Below are 20188 nucleotides of genomic sequence, written 5' to 3' on the forward strand. Positions count from 1 at the left end.
TAAATAAGCTAAACCTTGATTTGGATGCAGATGGTAAGAAAAGAATGCTTCAATTGAATGAACTCGACGAGTTTCGGCTTCAAGCGTTTGAGAACAACAAAATGTATAAGGAAAAAGTCAAGAGGTGGAATGATATGGGTCTAGTACTCAAATCATTTGTGCCGGGGAAACAAGTTCTGTTATTCAACTCTCGTCTCCGTCTTTTTCCTGGAAAGTTGAAGTCGGGGTGGTCAGGGCCGTTTAATATCAAAACTGTGTTTCCACATGGAGCGGTGGAGATTTTTGAAAATTATCCAGGCCAAGCATTCAAGGTGAATGGACAGAGGTTGAATCATTACTATGGGGATACGGAAAACCATGAGGAATTTAGTGCCGTTTTATTGTCTACTCGATCTCGAGTTTCTACGTCAAGCTAACGACGTAAAACAAGCGCTTCTTGGGAGGCAACCCAAGTTTCTTGTACATTAGTAGGTAGAGGAAGAAGAAAGGAGAAAAACAAAAAAAAATAAAAAAAAAAGAGAAAAAAATTCAGTGTCAACTACAGTAGCACGGCGCGGCCGCGCTGAGAAGCGGGGCGGCCGCGCTGATTTTCCAAAGACCGCGCGCGCCCGCGATGCCTGACGGGGCGGCCGCACTGGATTGACAGAAGCACGGCGCGCCCGCACTAGGGTAGCGCGCGACCGCGCTGGCTCCCTAAAGCTGAAAAAAACATAAAAAATCAAAAATAAAAAACAATAAAAGCTTGCACACGAATTTTACTCTTCCACTTCCCATATTTCCCTCTCCAAATCAATTTCAATCAACTCCATTACCACCATTATTCCCAAAATTAATTCTCACTTCTTTTCTATGACTAATTCTCTCCCGAATTCCTATATATACACACACACACTTATACATAAACTCTTTCATCACTTCTCAAATTCTCAAACACAAATCTCTTTTATACACTTGTATTCTCTCAAACTTATTCACTTTCAATGGCACCCAAAAGACAATGAACCCAAGTTAGCAGCAACACTACTGATTCTTCAAGTGTTGTTGGTGTGAGGCCTAGGTTTTCAACTCTGGAGGCTGAGGCGGAGTATGCGAGGCTGCTTTCGAAGCCCATAGCCAAGGTGCAAGGTTTTCTATCATCCGGGAGGGATGGTAAGTTGCTGGAGATGATCGTAGAGATGGGTTAGATAGCTTTTTGTGAGGCACCCGCAGCGGTACCGATGAGTGCGGTTCACGAGTTTTATGCGAATACAAAGAAGGTGAAGAACGGTTTTGTAAAGCATAATGTAATGTAACATGTAATCAAGGATTTATAACTCAACATGAAAACAGAAACAGATAAACAATATTAAACTGTGAAGCACAGGAACCCTACAGATGAAGACAGGATAAACACAAAGAACCAAATGGTGTGATTGACACTTTAAGTCCTCTAACAAATCATGGGAAGAAGTTCATTGTCATGTTCAAGCAGCCATGAAGAATAAGACAACAAGGGACTTTAAGCATCAGTTTCATAAATTGATTTCAAGTGTTACAGATCAAGGGTTCAGTGAGAGAAGCAATGTATAAACACCAATTTGTATCAGCTCAGAAACACAAGACAAATTGAATTAGGATTCTCTCAATGCTAGTTGTTTGTGAACCAGACCAGTGCACCAAACATCAGTATTCAAGAAAGAATTTTGATTCAGTTACAGAAGGAAATGTTGAAACATTGAATAATGGGTTGACAAGAGCAAGAATATTCTAAGCCAGGACAGTCCTCTCCCAGGTCGCCAAAGAAGTACAAAGATTATGGTCGCCACAGAACTGGTTGCCATAGAGATTATCTAAGGCACCAATGGTCGCCATAGACTCTAGTCACCACAGAAGAAACCCCTGTCACTACCTGGTCACCATAGATCCTTAACGGATATACAGGACTTCAAGTAGATCTCTTGGTCGCCATAGAATTCATATGGTTGCCATAGAGGTTCTCTTGGTCACCATAGAATTGATATGGTCGCCATAGGAGTTCACTGGTCGCCATAGAGCATATGCAGTCATGATAGAGCTCTACAGAGACACTGGTCGCCATAGAAGCTTGCCCTGGTCACCATAGGAGAGTTGTATTCATTGATTTTAATTGCAGCAAAGTTAAATAGAATATGTGGACACAAACATGCCACCTATCCATTGAATTTGGAAGTCTACAACAGAAGCTGAATGAATGTAATTCATTATCAGTCATCTTCTTCAGCAACACAATTCAGTTTATGAGAGCTCCATTAAAACCCCTTATTTATTAAGCTTGCAAACATATTATTATGCTTCTGAATTTATTGTAGCTAATCAATTTATTGATTAGATTATAGCAACCTCAAGGATTGTATTAATAAAACAATATCTTCCTCGAATTGTTTTGTGTCCTATTTGATTCCGTACTTTTAACGAAGAACTTGTAAACGAATCGAAAAGATTGTAGGTATCGTATTCAATCCCCCTTCTACGATACTTTGGGATTAACAATTGGTATCAGAGCTTGTTGATTGACATACAAATCAAGATTCGGAGAAAGAAACAAGTTCTTGAATTTTTTAATTTTCAAAAATTCTCATTTCTTGAAATTTTTGAACTTTAAATAATTTAATTCCACCAAGATGATGAACAACCAAAGAATTGGAAGTATAAAGGTTCCCCCATTCAATAGAGATAATTACAACTTATGGAAGAAAAAGATGATGCTGTTTATGAAAGCTTCGAATCCACTTTACATTGAGATACTACTAAATGGCCCTTATGTTCCGATGGAAGTAGTTGCTGAATCCACATCCACAACTGGTATGAGAATTCCTTCCTCATCCACTCTCAGGGATCCGTCTAGATATACAGAAACTGACAAGGAGTTGATAAATCTGGACACAAGCCTTCAACTCATAATTGTGGAATCGACCGATAAAGATATGAGTCATCAACTTCTAGGATGTAACTGTACAAAAGATATGTGGAATACCATTGAGCTTTTAATGGAAGGTACAGAAAAAGCCAAAGAAAATAGGATGGATATTCTAACGACTCAGTATGAGGCATTCAAACTTCAACCTGGAGAAGCACTGTCTTCACTCTTTGAGAGATATACAAGAATGTTAAGTGAATTAAAGCTGCAAGGAAAAGTTTACCCTATACGAGAGTCTAACAAAAAATTTATGCTGACGCTCCCAGTTCACCTAGAACAAAAGAACACTTCAATAAGGGAAAGGGCATATTTTATTACTATATCCCTGGATGTGATCTATGGAAAGCTAAGAACACATGAGCTGGAGCAAGAGTAGAGAGCTATTATCTATGGACCTGGTTCTATTGACAGTAAGAGTACGACACTTGCAAAAACCACTGCACTTGTATTTCATGAACCTGAAATCCAAGAAAGTAAGGTTGCACCCTCCTCACCAATTAAAGAAATTGTCGTAGCTGAAATTGCTCATGGTGAGCCAGAGGATGAAAATAAGTTTTACACTCAGGAAGAACTTGAACAGTTGGAGGACAAATCTATGGCATACATGGCTGCAAAATTTAGTCATGTTAGATTCAAAAGAAAGCCCAACTATAAACCAAGGGGTTCATCAGGAAGATTTCAGAAAGGAAGCTACTCATCAGGGTCAAGCTCTAGAGGAGGCTACAAGTCAAGTTGGATAGACAAGAGCAAAATTAGATGCTACAACTACAATGAGTTAGGGCACTTTCCATCTGATTGAAGAAAGCCCAAAGAAGCAAAATCAAATGACTCCTATGAAAAGAAGGAAACTTATGAAGATTTGAAAAGGAAGAATGAGAAGCTAAAATAAGAGCTGAATGCTTATGTGGTGAAGGAAAAGGGAAGAGCATACATTGCTGAAGGAAAAAGATGGGATGATACTGATTCGGATGAAGAGGAAGAGTACGTGAATCTGGCTCTTAAGGAAGACTTTGCAGAGGAATCATTACAATCATCTTAGGGTAAGGTAAGAAAGGAAAAGATCATGTGGATTCTGGACAGTGGGTGTTCTAGGCACATGACAGGAGAAAAGTCCTTGCTCACAGGAGTGGTTGAGAAAGCTGGCCCTATAGTTACTTTTGGAGATGACAACAAAGGATTTACTAAGGGATATGGCAATTTGGAAATTGGGAATGTCATCATTGAAAACATCTCTCTTGTGGAAGGAACAAAGCATAATCTTTTGAGCATAAGTTAGTTTTTTGACAGGGGATACAATGTTGATTTCAGATCAGAAAGATGTTTGATCTCTCACAGGAAAGATGAGAAGCTTGCTTTACAGGGAGTAAGGAAAGGTAATTTGTATGTAGCTGACTTGAAGTCTACCTGTGATGGAGTAATCAGATGTTTCTATAACAAAGCTTCATCAGAACTAAGTTGGCTATGGCACAAGAAGCTCTCGCACTTGAACTTCAAGAAAATGAACTCTTTGATCAAGAGAGAACTAGTGAGAGGACTACCACATATGGAATTCTGTCAAGAAGGACTCTATGAAGCATGTGAAAAAAGGAAATCAAAGAAAGCATCACACAGAAGCAAGGAAATGACAAGTACAACTGAACCTCTTCAATTGATTCACATGGATTTATTTGGTTCAATGAATGTATTGTCACTATTAAGGAAAAGATATGCTTTAGTGATGGTCGATGACTTCTCCAAATACACATGGGTGTTGTTTTTACAATCTAAGGATGAAACACCTCAGCTGATAGTGGATCATATAAAGAAGATTGAGATGGAAGTGAAATTACCTGTTAGGAAGATCAGATCAGATAATGGGACATAATTCAAGAATGCATTTCTAAATGAATTCTGTACAGAGAAAGGTATTTCGAGACAGTATTCAGCTCCAAGAACTCCACAATAAAACGGGGTAGTAGAAAGGAAGAATCGTACCTTGGTTGAAGCAGCAAGGACTATGCTAAGTGAATCATGACTACATACTTACTTCTGGGCTGAAGCTGTCAACACAGCGTGTTACACTCAAAATCATACCTGTTAGTCCCTTAACAATATAGCAAGAATTACAGAAGGGGGGTTGAATGGAATTCTTGAACCTTTTTCTTGAAATAAAAATGTTCAACTCGAATATAGATATAAGTGTTTTGATTAGCAAAATGCGGAATAGAAACTTAATTGAATCAAAACATAAGTAATTAAAAACAAGAGTCTTTAAAAACTTTCTGGTGGATTTAAACAATTCCACCAGAGATATATATTATATATCGAGAGAACTCTGTGTGCAAGAATGCTAACAACTGCTTACAAATTGAACTACTGAGAATACAGGGAAATGCTAAAGATTCTGCTTACAAAGATTTCTCTATTTTTGTATCTCAGCTCTCTTATTTCTATTTGCTACGTTCTTGGTTTATATATTACCAAGGTTACAAAGTCAAAAAGACTGAATAAATATAAAAACTATCAGTCTTAAGCTTTGCTACTTTTCGTCCTCTATTACACAGTTAATGGGCTTCCACAGTAGATTTGTATACATCTCGACGACTGTGCCCTATTGTCACTGTTCAACTTCTGTTTGAATTCTTTATATGATCATCCGTTGGACTTTATGAACATCCGTTGGATATATGATCATCCGTCAACTTTATAAACATTCGTTGATGGCTTTATTGATCATCCGTCGACTGCTATATTAAACATCCGTTGATAGTCATTTGATCATCCGTCGGTAGCAATTTTGGCACTTGACTTCATTTCACTTATGCATAATTACAAGTCATCATTTATATACAATTAATCAACCTATTCTGCATATCTAGTTAAAGTCAACATGACTTATAGGCTACTATAGAATCTATACAAAGATGTATACAGACCTGTGCTACAGACTCATTATTACATAAGCTACTCACTCGATGAATAATAAGTCAACATCCGTCGGGACTATAATGAGTTATCCGTCGGGACTATAATTCTTATCCGTCGAGTGCTACATTATTTCACTAAGTAAAATCTACTTAGATGTTTTGTTTATGAAATCATCAAGTACACAACATATGCACAACAATCTCCCCCAATTTATGTCTACTGGAATTGTAGCCATAAATTAAGAGATACTTGATGATAACAAAACATCCTAAACATATAGCTTTAAAGACAAGTAGATAATACTGAAAGTGCTTCAGATAATCAAAATGTACAAAGTTTGGCTCACAGTCATTTCAAGATGCTCCTCTAGCCTGAGTAGATTTTTCTAGTTTCTTGAAGGTCTGGATCTTCTTCCAAGCTTCCTGTTGTTTTTATCAATCTGATTTTGGAGCTGCCTGTGGAATTCCAGTTCATCAGATTCTGAGAGATCTAGCTTTTCTTGCATTTTCAAGAGAGTCTCATTGCTAGAGATACTCAATTGGTCTTCTAACCTGAAGAATCTTCTCACACCTTTGTCATCCATGAACTCCATCAGCCAGTAGGGCCTTAGATGCACTCTTCTCCCTGTGTATGGGATGATTAGAGTCTTTGGGAGTGCATCTTTAGCTCTAATACTCCTTAGTTCTTCAATCTTCTTCAATACTAGTCTTCTTGCAGTTATATTGAACCCAAAGTTCTTCTTGAAGGATGAATAAACTTTAATCAGTACAACTTGGCTTTCTTGAAGAATCCTGTAAAGTGGCCACTGAACCTCCCTTCCTCCTTTGTACTTGAACACTAACCTTTCAGGTAGGTTCCTGTATGCATCAATTCCCCTTACTTCATCCAGTTCATCCAGATAGAGGTTTAGATCTGAAAATTCTTTGATGTCACACAAGTACAAGTAGTCTCCCTTGTTGACTTTGGGTTGAGCTTTAACTACTGATTTGGATTTGAGAGGTGACAACTTCACTTTCTTGACTGCCCTTGACTTTGTCCTTTTTGGCTTGCTAAGGATTGGTAAACTGAAGTCAGGAATTGGTATGTTATCCCACTCTATTGGCTCATCTTTGGGCATAATAGGTTCACCATGAATATGCCTGTAGGGATCCACCACCCTTATATCTTCAAATACCATAGAGGGCTTTGATGCTTGAGTTGTAGCTGGTGTGGGTACCTTAGGATATTGATCTTCGAATTCCTTGTCAACAATATCCAGTTTCCTTTTTGTTCTTCTAGCCAATTCTTTCTTTCTTGGAGATTTCTTTTGTTCTTCAATTTGCTTCTTTGATTCAGCAGCTTCAAATGGTTGAGAGGGAATTTGTTGAGATGAATTCACAGCCTGTAGCTTGGCCAAGATAGCAATCTACTCTTTCTTTTATTTAGTCTTCTTTGCATCTAGAGCAGCTTGCTTCTTTTCCTGCTATAATATGGCTTTTTCTTCTCTCTTTACTTGAGCAAATTGTGGATGTCCAGCTACCACACAAATTTCCTTTCCAATTCTGAATATCTTAGCAATTCTCCTTTTTGAAGCTGAATCAACTGGATCTTTATAGAAGACAATTGATCTTGATAGAAGCTTCTTCTCATCAGGCTTGGGTGTCTCATACACAGTGTCCAAGGGGTTCTTCAAAGATGATTTTGGATAGTTTTCCCTTGCTTTAAGAATTTTTTCAGCCTTTGTAGACTTGATGCAGGAAGATTGTCCTCTTTCCAGATAATTCATGCTCATCTCATTCACACTGATTTGCTTGACTTGAGAGTGATGGATGGCTGACTTAACTGGCTCCTTGACAAGTTCAAACTTTTTCTGTATCTCCTCATCAATCTTCTCCCAGTTGATCAAACTCAACTTTCCTTTCTCAGCAACTTTCAAGTTTGTTGCTGCTGCTTTAATTAGATCTATACCATCTGCAACTGGTGGGTTGTAGACAGTAATTGAAGGTACAATTACTTTGCTGATTTGTACTTGAAGTTTCTCCCCCTCACTTGGTCCTTTTTCCCCCTTACTTGGTTCTCTCTCCCCCTTTTTGTTATCATCAAGTTGACGAGTTAGGCCTTGTGCTTTAGCCAGTTGCATTAGAAGATTTGTCTGAGACTTTTGATTTTGAAGAAGGAGGGCCACAGAATTCTCAATAACTTGAACTCTATCTTCTAGCTTGGCCAGCTTCTTTTCAGAATCTGATTCTCTCCTCAGTCTCAGTAATAGATCCTTCATGGTACCATATGGCATGACTGAATCCAGCTTCTCAGAATTGTAGGTCTTCAATTCAGCTATATCCTTTCTGATTTCATGTACACTCAAATTTTGTCTTAATTGATGTATCTTCATGAGATGTAGAGAATCTAGGTGAGCTTGAAGAATAGCCTTGGTACCAGCATTTGAGCTCTTCTTGAATGGCCTTTTGGATAGAGATGATTTGTTTGACCAAGGATACACCAAATTATCCTGGTGTGGACTCCTTTGTCAAGGCCCATTCAGGTAAATCTGGAATAGAACTGGGGCCTTCATCTCCCCCTAAGTTCATGCTTCCATCAAATGAAATAGAGTCATCATCATTAGAATTTACTCCAAATTCCTCAGATGGCTCATCAACTGTAGGAGGCATTAAATTGACAACAACTTTATCTCTTTTTAGAGATTCTGAAGTATGCACCAAATTTTATGTCTTTTCTACCTCCTCATTGCCCTGAGCAGCCAACAATTGATAGGCTGACACAGGATGAGTAAAAGTGTCAGCATCCAAGGAAATGTTATCAATTACAGCCTTGTAATGTTGCTGAAATTGTCTTTCCTTTTCAGCATCATCCACAATCATTGACTCATGAGCAATGGCTGTATCCACCCTTATTACTTCTGTACCTGCTTTTCTCTCATAATCTCTCTTTTGTTGCATCAGGGTCTCACCCTAGCTCCCCACCCTCACACCCTCACCTTCACCTACTAAGGTGGGACTCCTTTCACTCACTTTTGCCAATCCTGAATAAATGGATTGCTGATTTTCACTCTTTTCCTCTCCTTTTTCCTGGGAGCAACCCAGGCTCTCACTCAATACACTCTCCTCTCTCAGTCCTGAGAGTGACTGTACAACCACTAAATCTTCTGCACTTGAAATAATTGAAGTTTGAAGTTGTGCAGAGATACTCGACGGATAAGTGATATCCGTCGAGTGAGTGGTAATGCTATCCGACGGATAACTGTTGTTAGGCTTATCCGTCGGGATACAATCACTACTCGACGGATGAGCAATATCCATTGAGAGAGTAGAAATGAATGAGGTGGGAAGAGAAACTATTGTTGACTCTGTGTTGATTGAAGATATTTGGGGCACAAATGTCACAATAGTATCTGAAAGAATTGGCAAGTGAGCTAACAAATCATCTAAAAGATGATGCTCACTTGCACTAGATTTTGGCTTCCCCAACAGAGTTAAAGAAGGGGAATCAGGAATTGAAGTGTTTATCATATCCACTTCCAGAGAGTTTGTTGGTGAGTATGGTGTTTCAGATGCTTCTATTATTAGAGATTTTGGCTGTGACTCCACATTTATTGGAGCCACATCAAACTGAATTTGAGAGAGTGCAGGGACTGTGTCTTTAGCACCAGTTTGCACTGTGTGTATGCCCTGTGCATCCCCAGAGGTTTTAGATTTCTTCTTTCTTGTGTAAGTTTGGGGTGAGCTTGTGTCCCTAACCCTTTTGGCCTGTGCTCTTGGCTGAGAGATTTGTTCAATAACTACATCCTTTTGGGAGGATGCAGCTAGAAGTGAGCTTTTATCCTTTTTAAGCACTACAGTTTGTTGGGAAACTGCAGTGTGGCTAGGCTAGGATTCACTCAACTCTCCATCCTTATTCTTGGGGTTTCTTTGATGTTCACCCCTTCCCTCACCTGACTTTCCCTCCTTCACACTCCCCTCTTTTGCTTTTGTGGATTTTTCAACTGGCGCCTTTTGAGAGATGCCAGAGGGGGTTTTCTTTGATTTAGATTTGGAAATTATAGAGGGTTTGGAGGCTTTGGTAGGCAACTGTTTGGTCATTGGCACAGTTGCCATAGCTACTCCTGAAGTCAAAGAAATAGTGGAGGTTGGAATAGTTATAGGGATGGATGAACTTACCTCACTTACCTGAGGTGCCTGCATTACAGGAAAATAGAACATTGGCACATCCCTGTGATGGTTGGCTCTGTTCAAATCTGCAATGAGTCTTCTCTCTTGAACCCAACAAGCAAGTTTGTTGTTTGGGTTCTCAAGCACAATCTCTTGACATAGATGGTTAGCCAATAACATGAAAAATCTAGCATAATACACATTCTTTCCTCTTTTAGCTAACTCACCTAGTTTAAAACCTAACTCAAATAAGACAAGGTCACTGAATTTATAAAATTTATCTGTAACTAGCATGTATAGCATGTTAAGCATGGAAATATTCACTGAATCAAAATTACTGACTTTTCCAAAGAAAACTTTAGCAACCACATCACACAAGAAACTCCACTCTTTCCTAAGACCCAATCTCCTAATATCACTTAGTTTAGTAGTAGGAAGTGCATAATGCATGGTGTAACACCCCCAAATCCGGGGTCGGGGATTCGGGTTGTCACGAGTTCCATTTCCCTTATCAATACTTAATCTTAACAGTCAACCAACTACTGCGTACTGTGACCCCACAATATACACACACACACCACAAGTTATAGTCTCAGAGATGAATACCAAAAATAACAGAAGTCGTTTTATTCCACAATTATAAGTCATTACATCTCAAAAGGGTTTCTGAATAAATTTACATATTATTTGCCATTATTACAATTCATAATATACATAAGTCTGGTACATCAATAGTTGAAAACCTAGCCTATTGGTAGTTCCTACCTCAGCTACGACGGCATCAACGCCTACAGGAAACTGCAGAACGTTTCCTATCCACTCACGAATTGGGATCTTGGTCCTGTTCATCTTGTCTATCTGTTGTTGTGTGATGAAAGAAGAAAGCAAGGTTGAGCAACAAGCCCACCAAAATTATATGTATAATGATTAACAATATATGAGCATTCTCATAGCACTCATGAAAGTCTTGGTCAAGAAGAATTGAACAAAGTTTGACCTTTTAATGCGACCAAGTCGCAAAATTATTTAGTATATATGTATATATACTTTTCAAAATCTTTGCAATCCTCTGCCAAGCATAATATACGCAGAGTTCCAGTTTATAACTGTATAAAAATATCGTTGCAAGGTGATCTCATATATCTAACCTTGTCTCAACGTTTTTCTGAAAATCTATGTCATGTAAAAGATAATCATTAACCAGATATAAGTTGAAAAGGTGAAGTTACGAGATACTCCAATATACTTATATCTTTTCCGAATACTACTTGAACTACCACCGTTCAAGGTATAATCCGTTTCAAAAGTTCACCACATAGATGAGACTACAAGATAAGATTTGAATAGATTCAATCCTTGAAATATCATTATAAATAATAAAGTTACGAGATACTTCATTAAGTCCCGATATATATATACACCTATATATATATATATACATTCATACACTGCTTGAAAACCTCTGTTATGAAAATTATAAACAGAGTTGTAATATCCAATGAATTTGGAAAGGAGAAAACCTTGGCATAAACCTGATATCTTGCTGATCAGGCAAATATACCAATAAGTAACCTTTTCTACTAGTAGATGCACGAATTCCCCACTGGTCATCACCCTGGCCACATTAGGACCTATGCTGGACTGCCACTCAGCCACTTACGCATTGATGGACTCCCACTAAGCTACTTACACTTTCATGGACGCCCACTGAGCCCATGTTGCTTATGCCGACTCAAATAGATGAACTTACTTCCTGAACGATGGGCAAGTAATCAAGATGCTTTCTCAAAACAGCAACCTCGTTACGAATATAAAATACACCACTGAGCCGGATCCCTCAGGTTTTGAGCGAGTATTTAAATCCCCTTCGAAAGGAAGATCTTAAATATAAAAATGAGTTTTGGGATCTGCTCTAACTTTTAAAAATTATTTTGAAGACTCGAAAACATTTTTAAGAATATTTGGACTAATGTTGATTTAATGAAATATATCAGTCCCGATACATTTAGAAAATATCTGAATATTATTATTTAAATAATATTCCCATAAGGATAATCCTTATAAAAATAATTGAAGTAGAAGTTTTAAAACACATACTTGAAATGAATAATAAATAACCAAAGATATACTTATATGAAAGTACGATCTTTATTTGAATAATCAAAAATAAGTTTGATTATCAAAACATCATTCTTTAATAAAATAAAGAATATTATTTAATAAAATAAGCGGAGTCATAAGTCCTCGAATGAATATTCAAAATAATATTCATTAAAAAAATAAAGTTATCGAATAAACCTTATTCGATTAATAGTTTTGAAAACTATATATATATATATATATTTAATAAATATATATATATAATATATTCGGGAACATCGACTCCCGGTTTAGAAAATGTTCACCTTTGGGTCCCCTATACTAAGGGTATACACAACTACTGCTTATCTCTAGCATAGGTATTATGCAGTTTATAAGAAATTGAATCAACAATTAGATATCAAGATTACGAAATAGACATGCATATATACCATATCACATGCTCCAATATATCGCAAGATTTGCTAATAACAATCATGCACTTATCACAAGATAATGCATATACATATATACATCACAACAACAGTATAACGGGTAGAAAACTTGCCTGAGTGTTCCCGGATAGACATAAGCTTAGAGTGGGTCCGATAACCTATGAACAACAACATAAGTCGGAATTAAACCCCGGTCGCTTAAGAAACTAGACTTTAACCAATTGAACCCTAACGTTCGCTTATGGTCACTTCTACGCTTAACGAATCACATAAGTCATTCGAGTACCCTCGGCTCCACCATTTTTAATAAATTAACCATTAAGAATTTTAAGGCAATTCTTTCACGAGTACTCTACCAACTACCTAATCCACTTTACATATTTGTTTCATACTCCAATTAGTCATTTAAGGGCCTTAACAAAGGATTCAAAGTAAGGCGAGGAGTAATGGTTCGTTCGCGAAACGCCGTTACTAAAACGGTCGTTTCTCGTAAACCGTACATCGGATTCAAGCGAACCACACATCAAAACGAAGCTCGTAACATGAACTATCTAAAAATGGCAATGGTCAGAATCTAACAGTGAGTTCACGGGTCCTGAAGTTAAGAACAAAACAGTCTAAGGTAAATCGGGCATTACGACGGCTATGTTTACGCGATTTCCCAAATTTTACCATTCCAAATCATATCAATCCAACTACCAATCAACAACAACTCAAGATACACATCAATGCTACTGATTTCAGTCATAATAAGCCCAAGAATCTCAATTTAATCCAATATCATACTATCTTCAAATTCAACCAAACTACTAAATCAAACAAGGTCCAATTCATGCTTAAACATTTAAACTACTACTCCTCCATTAACAATCATCAACACCTCAATTAAATTCCAATCACAACAAACCCAACCAAACTTTAAACACACAAGCATCATGCTTCTCATAAACTATATTAATCAAAACCACTCATAAATATTCAAAGTAAAACTAGGGTTTGAAGTTTTATACCTTCCTTGAAGCTTTTAATCCATGAAAGATCCTTGGAATGCCCATGGAAGCCTTAATCTATGCTTAAGCTACCTTGACCTTACAAATAAAATCAAGAATCAAAAATTTGTTCTTGAAAGTTACTATTCACCCTAAACTAAAATGATTTATTTGAGCTAGCAAACCTTGGATTCAAGCACTCAAACTACTTGCTCTTCTTAGTTATGAAATATAGAATCCAAGGAAACAAACCTCTTGAATTATGATTGAGTGGAGCTTGGGTTTGGAATTTTTTCTTCTTGTTTTTCTTCAAAAAAACCGTGAGCAAGGATGGGGGGGGGAAGAAATGAATGTGTTTCCTTGGTTGCTTAAAAGGTAACATGATTAAAAGGATTTTTGTTTGTTAATTAACTTTTTACCATGGTAAAAATTGTGTGGCTCACATTCAACCAAACAACCCTTCCCATTTGGTCATGCTTATGTCATCTTGTTACACTTGTCTTCCTCTTGTTGGTGTGATGACATCATCATCCACTAACCCCTTTGATTAACTCCTAATTACTTGGCTAATGATCGCTGATCTGTTATACGGTTCGCTTAACTTTCATTCGCGTTTATCATTTGAGGGATCATATCCGGGATCTTATTATTTGGGTTCCCCTACCCTTTCTCAATATTTTATATTCCTTTTATAATCCCCTCTTATAATCCTTGAATTAAAATCCTTTTAATCATGTTACCTTATACTCAATTTTTTCGGTATCTGGTGGATTTTCGGGAAAAATCAAAGTGTTCGAATTTGGATTCTGACGATCTTTACATACACATATTTACTTTATGGAATACTAATACAATCTTAGAATTTCCATAACAGTACTCCTATATAGTGTGGTTTGATAATTTTCCTTAATCAGCATCATCAGCAAAAGTTATTATTCATCAGGGTTTCAAAAATTCCAAAAATTGGGGTTATTACAGTCTCCCCTCCTTAAAAGGATTCCGTCCCGGAATCAGATAGAAAATGAATAGGGATACTCTCATAGCATTGCACTTTCTAACTCTCAAGTAAATTTTCCCATATTATGGTTCTACCATCAAACTCTGACTAGTTTGATAACCCTTCTCCTAAGCACTTGTTCCTTTTCAATCTATAACCCTTCCTGGTTGCTCCATATAGGTTACGTCTGGTTGCATGTCTATGCGCTCATATGCCCCTATTTGTCTGGCATCCGAATTACACTTCCTTAACATTGATACGTGGAACACGTTATGAACTTGCTACAGGTTCGGGGGTAGGGCTAGCTCATATGCTAACTTCCCAATACATTTTAATATCTTCAAGGGTCCAATAATTCGTGGGCTTAGCTTTCCTTTCTTTCCGAACCTCATCCATCCTTTCCAAGAGAATACCTATAACAGCACTAGGTCCCCTACTTCCTATTCTTTGTCCATCTTGGGCTACTACCAGCCGTCCTCTGATTAGATCTATTATATCCTTGGTCCTTTGGATCACTGCTGGTTCGAGCATCTTGCGCTCTGCAACATCATCCTAACATAAGGGAGATCGACATTGTGTTCCCTCAAGGATCTCATAAGGCGATATCTCGATACTGACATACAATCTATTATCGTAAGAAAACTCAATCCGTGTTAAGTGATCATTCCAAATTCTTTCAAGTCTATTGCACAGACTCTCATCATAGCTTCTAGCACTATAGCTTTTGCTTCTCAATACTCCTTCTTTTCTTGTTCGTAAGCGTTACTATCTTCCGTACAGAATACTATTCTAGATATACCTTTACTCGCTAGAGTTTTATAACCTTTTAATAACAACGTCAACCTTAGTATCACGAACGTGTTAGATTCGGAATACCACCGCAGTGGTACCACTCCTTTCTAGCTGCTTCTATCTTCAAAAGCTTGGTCCTTCATATAGAAGTAATAAGAATTTATTGAGAGATCACTACGATCATGAACACTTGTTATATCGCATAGTTAGTACAGAAGGTGGCCAACCTTTAGTACTTGACAAGCAATTAAACAACATGTGGTATCCTACTAGGCTTCTATCACACAGATAGATAGTCATTCGGCAATACCTCCCCTTCTGGAAGGGTTGTTCTTCTCAGCTTATACAAAATAAAAAGGAGAGAAAAGAATGAATTGAAGAGAATTGTATATATATAAAATATACTGCCACAAAATATCTGGCTTGGAATCTACCTCTGAACTATAGAGGTTTGTCATAGGAGAACAAAACATATACGTATATATATCAACATAAGGTATTATAGCATCATATTTCACATGCCTAAATATTTTTTGATATTCTGTCCATCATTCTATGGACCCATGCTCTTGCTCGAGCTTATACACAATCACCTTTGAAACTCCCTCGATATCGAAAATCGAATCTGGGATTTCATTCTAGACATCATCGTTACTAGAATTCTATGCTTGCACCGCAACCTTCCTCGTATAGTAATACGACTCTCTATTGATTAGAAGGAATAAGTATTCAATAGGTAAATAATCGACTTAATTAGTCTATTAATGATAACTTATACATCACCACAACCCGATTAGTGGTACCCAATCTCAACATCCATTACACTACAACTCTCACGGTTGTAATCGACTCATTATTCAAAGAATCGTTGCTGCATTACTATGATCCACCACTGACCTACTGTCGTCATTCGTTTTCCTTGGAATCTTAATAGCTAACCATACGGAGTCCATACCTGTCGTATCAAATTCTTCTAAAGAGTTAACATAATCACCATTCATAATTCATGAAGAACACTCCAGATCCTGACGTACACATGACATGAAGCCGATAAAATTGCAGAAGAGTTTCAATCAAAGAAACGATAGCAGGTTAATACCATTCTAAATCATATGTCTTTATCAGGAGACATGAAGCTCAAAGGTTCATTTAGTCCTTTCGTAACATGGTCCTGGCTTATCTCAGGATATGTCCTTATAAGATAGATAGCCCGCTCACGGCGATTACATAAATTAAATCTTTACCAAACTACTATCACGGTTGAGTATTGCACAGTCATCAGAAGGAATGTCAATCTTCCAAACCATAATACAACCTTCACGGCTTCAACCATCATTACTGTATTCCTCTGGCACGAGCGCCTATAATTATCCTCTTACATTTAAAGTGTCGGCCACCTCTTTGGCCTTTCCTGATAGTAAAATTTCCTTACAATCAATGTCATTTTAACCACCTCCAACTAAATTTTCTACCTCATTTCAATCACTGCTTATGTGAAAATGCTTTTCTTAAATCCTGGTGAGAAAAAAAAAATCACCATTTTTCCATAAGTCATTGCCTTAGTCTTTAGATGTGAACATTGTCACGACTGACTCTCGATCATACTTAGGACGTCTCTTATCATGGGTCCTTCTCATTTTCACCAATGTCGACCTTCATTGGGTCGATCTATACTTTCTTATGGTTTAGCACGTGCCCACCTGGCATTATTATAATTATGTCATATTTTCTTTATCAAAATATCTATTCTTGAGAACTTTGAATATTACCTTTTTCCTTGTAAAACCTCTAAGGTTATCCTTAAATTCTTCATCCGGTACTCCCTAGGTACAGGGCATATCAAGATACCATTTACTATTACTAGAACCATTGTTTAAGTACTTCTAAAAAATTTCTCTACTGATCTTTAAAGGTTGTTGTTACCTTAGTCCTTCGTTCCATACTACCCAACTCATAATGTCCCTATTAAGGGTGAAATGCCAACCTTTATGCATTCCTCTATGGTTCATCTCAAGTTATCGAGGTTCCATCCATAATTCCACCTTTTTTAAAAAGGTACTTGCATCCTTCCATAGATAAATCAAGTCATGTATCCCTGATAAGGGTGTCTTATTCAATCATTCCCATCTCGATAGTATATGCCTAATTTCACAATAACATCTGTATTCAAAATGAGGTCAATCAATATGGCCTCCAAAAGATAACAATGGTTATCTACTTTTCTTGCCTGATTCAGTAATGATAACAGGGATGTTCTAGAAGATATTGGCCGTGTTCAACGTGAACCTTTTAGTTCTAACTACTCATTTACCTCTTTTATTTATCTCAACAGTCATCTCAACGCTGGGATATCTTTTATGCCTGGCGTCCCCCTTTTTGGGTATCAATTCACATGCGTTACTTACACTTCACATTCTTGAAGGTCACTTCCTTCATCCAATTTTCCTAATTTCTTACTTTCTTGTCTCCTCAGTCCATCCGTGTTTCCTTATTAATCAATCGATCTATCTCAAAGTTTCATCAAATACTGTCAACTTCAAGGGAATTAACTATACATATCGCTTACGCCTTCAAACCTTGAATTTATCTCATGATCAGTCACCATTGCGCTGATGATGACACACTTCTCTATATTTATTGCAAGGGTTTCTTAGGGTTTCCCATACCTAACTCCCTTATCACTTCTCAACTCTATTTCCTTTATATCCCTTTATACTCCTGCCCTTTTCAGTCTTTTATTTTTGTTTCCAATACAACCATTACATGAACTAACACAACATAAGCATTGATTTCAAACATCCCGTCATTCTAGATTCCTATCCTCAGAACGAATCTTGATAACTTTTATAACTTAGATTCATAATTCATCATACTTTTCCGCTTTTATTTTGGCTCTAAAGCTTTTACACTACCTTCATAACCTTGGGAAGTACTTTCCTGAAAACAATTGTCTGAACTTTAATCAATTTATTATAACCTCTGGCTCCGTGCCTTTCTTGGCCTTTCACCAACAGGTGGCCTCTCTCTTAGGAGGGTAAGTGACAAAAACAGTCTTTTGTGATTTGTCAATCATTTAGAATCTCAAATGATTCCTATATTTCCTTTAGCCAGGCTCTTGCCTCGACTGGGTCAACCTGTTCCTTGGAACTCTTAGCGATTTAAAGGTCATGAAAGAATTTCCTACCATATCGTTTCCTCAAGGTGGTGGTTGGTAATAAAAGTATAAGTTTTGTTTAGGCAGGTCCATGAATTGCCCCATAGGAGTACCGTCCTGGTTCTCCCTATCTTGCTCGACTTATGTTTTCTCAGTATGAAATGTTTTCTCATCCTCCCCATAATCGGGGTCATCCTACATGTTTTAAATCCTCATTTTCCGCTTCATTATGTTATGGGTTCCTTCTATCTTGATGGCGTCCTCCCTGACTATCACATTCAGGGTTTTCCCTAAATCTTATTCCTCGAACTATGACTTTCATCTAAGATCCAGTCCTTAAGCTCTTGAACATTTGGAACCCAAATTCTGTAGGGATACCTCATTATTCCCTCATCATCTTTCTAGGTATTAATCTCTTCTCCGATCATTGGTTCTCTGCCTCTATTCATCACTTTTTCTTGGCACAATATGATCTTCTCCAATAATTCGGGCTGTATTGCAATCTCAAACAGCTTTTCGGTACCGGCTCCGGTTACCTTCACTTCTATTTCCATTTTCTCAAAATCTCTTGTCAACTCTCCCAAAGATATTTTCATCTTGAGTCTCTCTTTTATACTAAGGGAATTAGCCACCATTTTGGCTTTCCCTGGATGATAAAGAATCTCATAATCGTAATCCTTGATTAGCTCTAACCACCTCCTCTGGCGCATGTTGAGCTCTTTCTGCGTGAAAATGTACCAGAGAACTTATGGTTTATGTAAATCTCGCACTTTTCTCCATACAAGTAGTGCCTCCAACCTTTAGGGAAAAACTATTGCCACGAGCCCAAGCTCATGAGTGGGGATATCGAAATTTATATTCCCTTAATTGTCTTGATGCATACACGATTACCTTGCCGTGCTGTATAAGAAGCACCCTAATTCCTTATGTGAAGCGTCACTATAATTCACAAAATCTCCTTTTTCATTCGGCAACGCCAACATAGGGGCCGCCACCAACCTTTGCTTTAGTTGTTAAAAGATTTTCTCATATTTCTCTGTCCATTCAAACTTCTCAGTCTTACGAGTAAGCCGTGTTAAAGGGGCTACTATCTTTACAAACTTGAACGAACCTCCGGTAGTGACCGGCCAATCCTACCTCTGGTAGTTTCCCTAACCATGGTCATCAATTCCTCAGTGGTCCTTTATTCATTCTTGTCAGGATCCTCCATGGGATCCTCCTCAGCCACAATCCATTCTAGGACAACATCCTCAACCGCTAGATCCTCAATATGAACATCATCTGGTCCTGTGTTAGGACGCTCTATCGGATCCACAATCCGATCTCCAATTAGTAATAAAACATCATCGCACTGTTGCTCCTCAACCTCAGGGTTCGGAGTCCCGCTACCATATATGATAACGAACTATGCTTTTATCACGATATTTATAAGGGTTCCCATAAGGGTTTTAACTGTCAGTACTACGTTAGGTAGCCCGACTATGAACTTGTCAAGAGTTCATATTATCTTAGTGAACTTATTATCTTAACGCCACATCATCTCTGAGGTTTATAACTCTTAGCTCTGATACCATTTCTGTAACACCCCCAAATCCGGGGTCGGGGATTCGGGTTGTCACGAGTTCCATTTCCCTTATCAATACTTAATCTTAACAGTCAACCAACTACTACGTACTGTGACCCCATAATATATACACACACACCACAAGTTATAGTCTCAGAGATGAATACCAAA

The sequence above is a fragment of the Apium graveolens genome, chromosome 7 (genome assembly GCF_009905375.1).
Source record: "Apium graveolens cultivar Ventura chromosome 7, ASM990537v1, whole genome shotgun sequence".
Classification (NCBI taxonomy): domain Eukaryota; kingdom Viridiplantae; phylum Streptophyta; class Magnoliopsida; order Apiales; family Apiaceae; genus Apium; species Apium graveolens.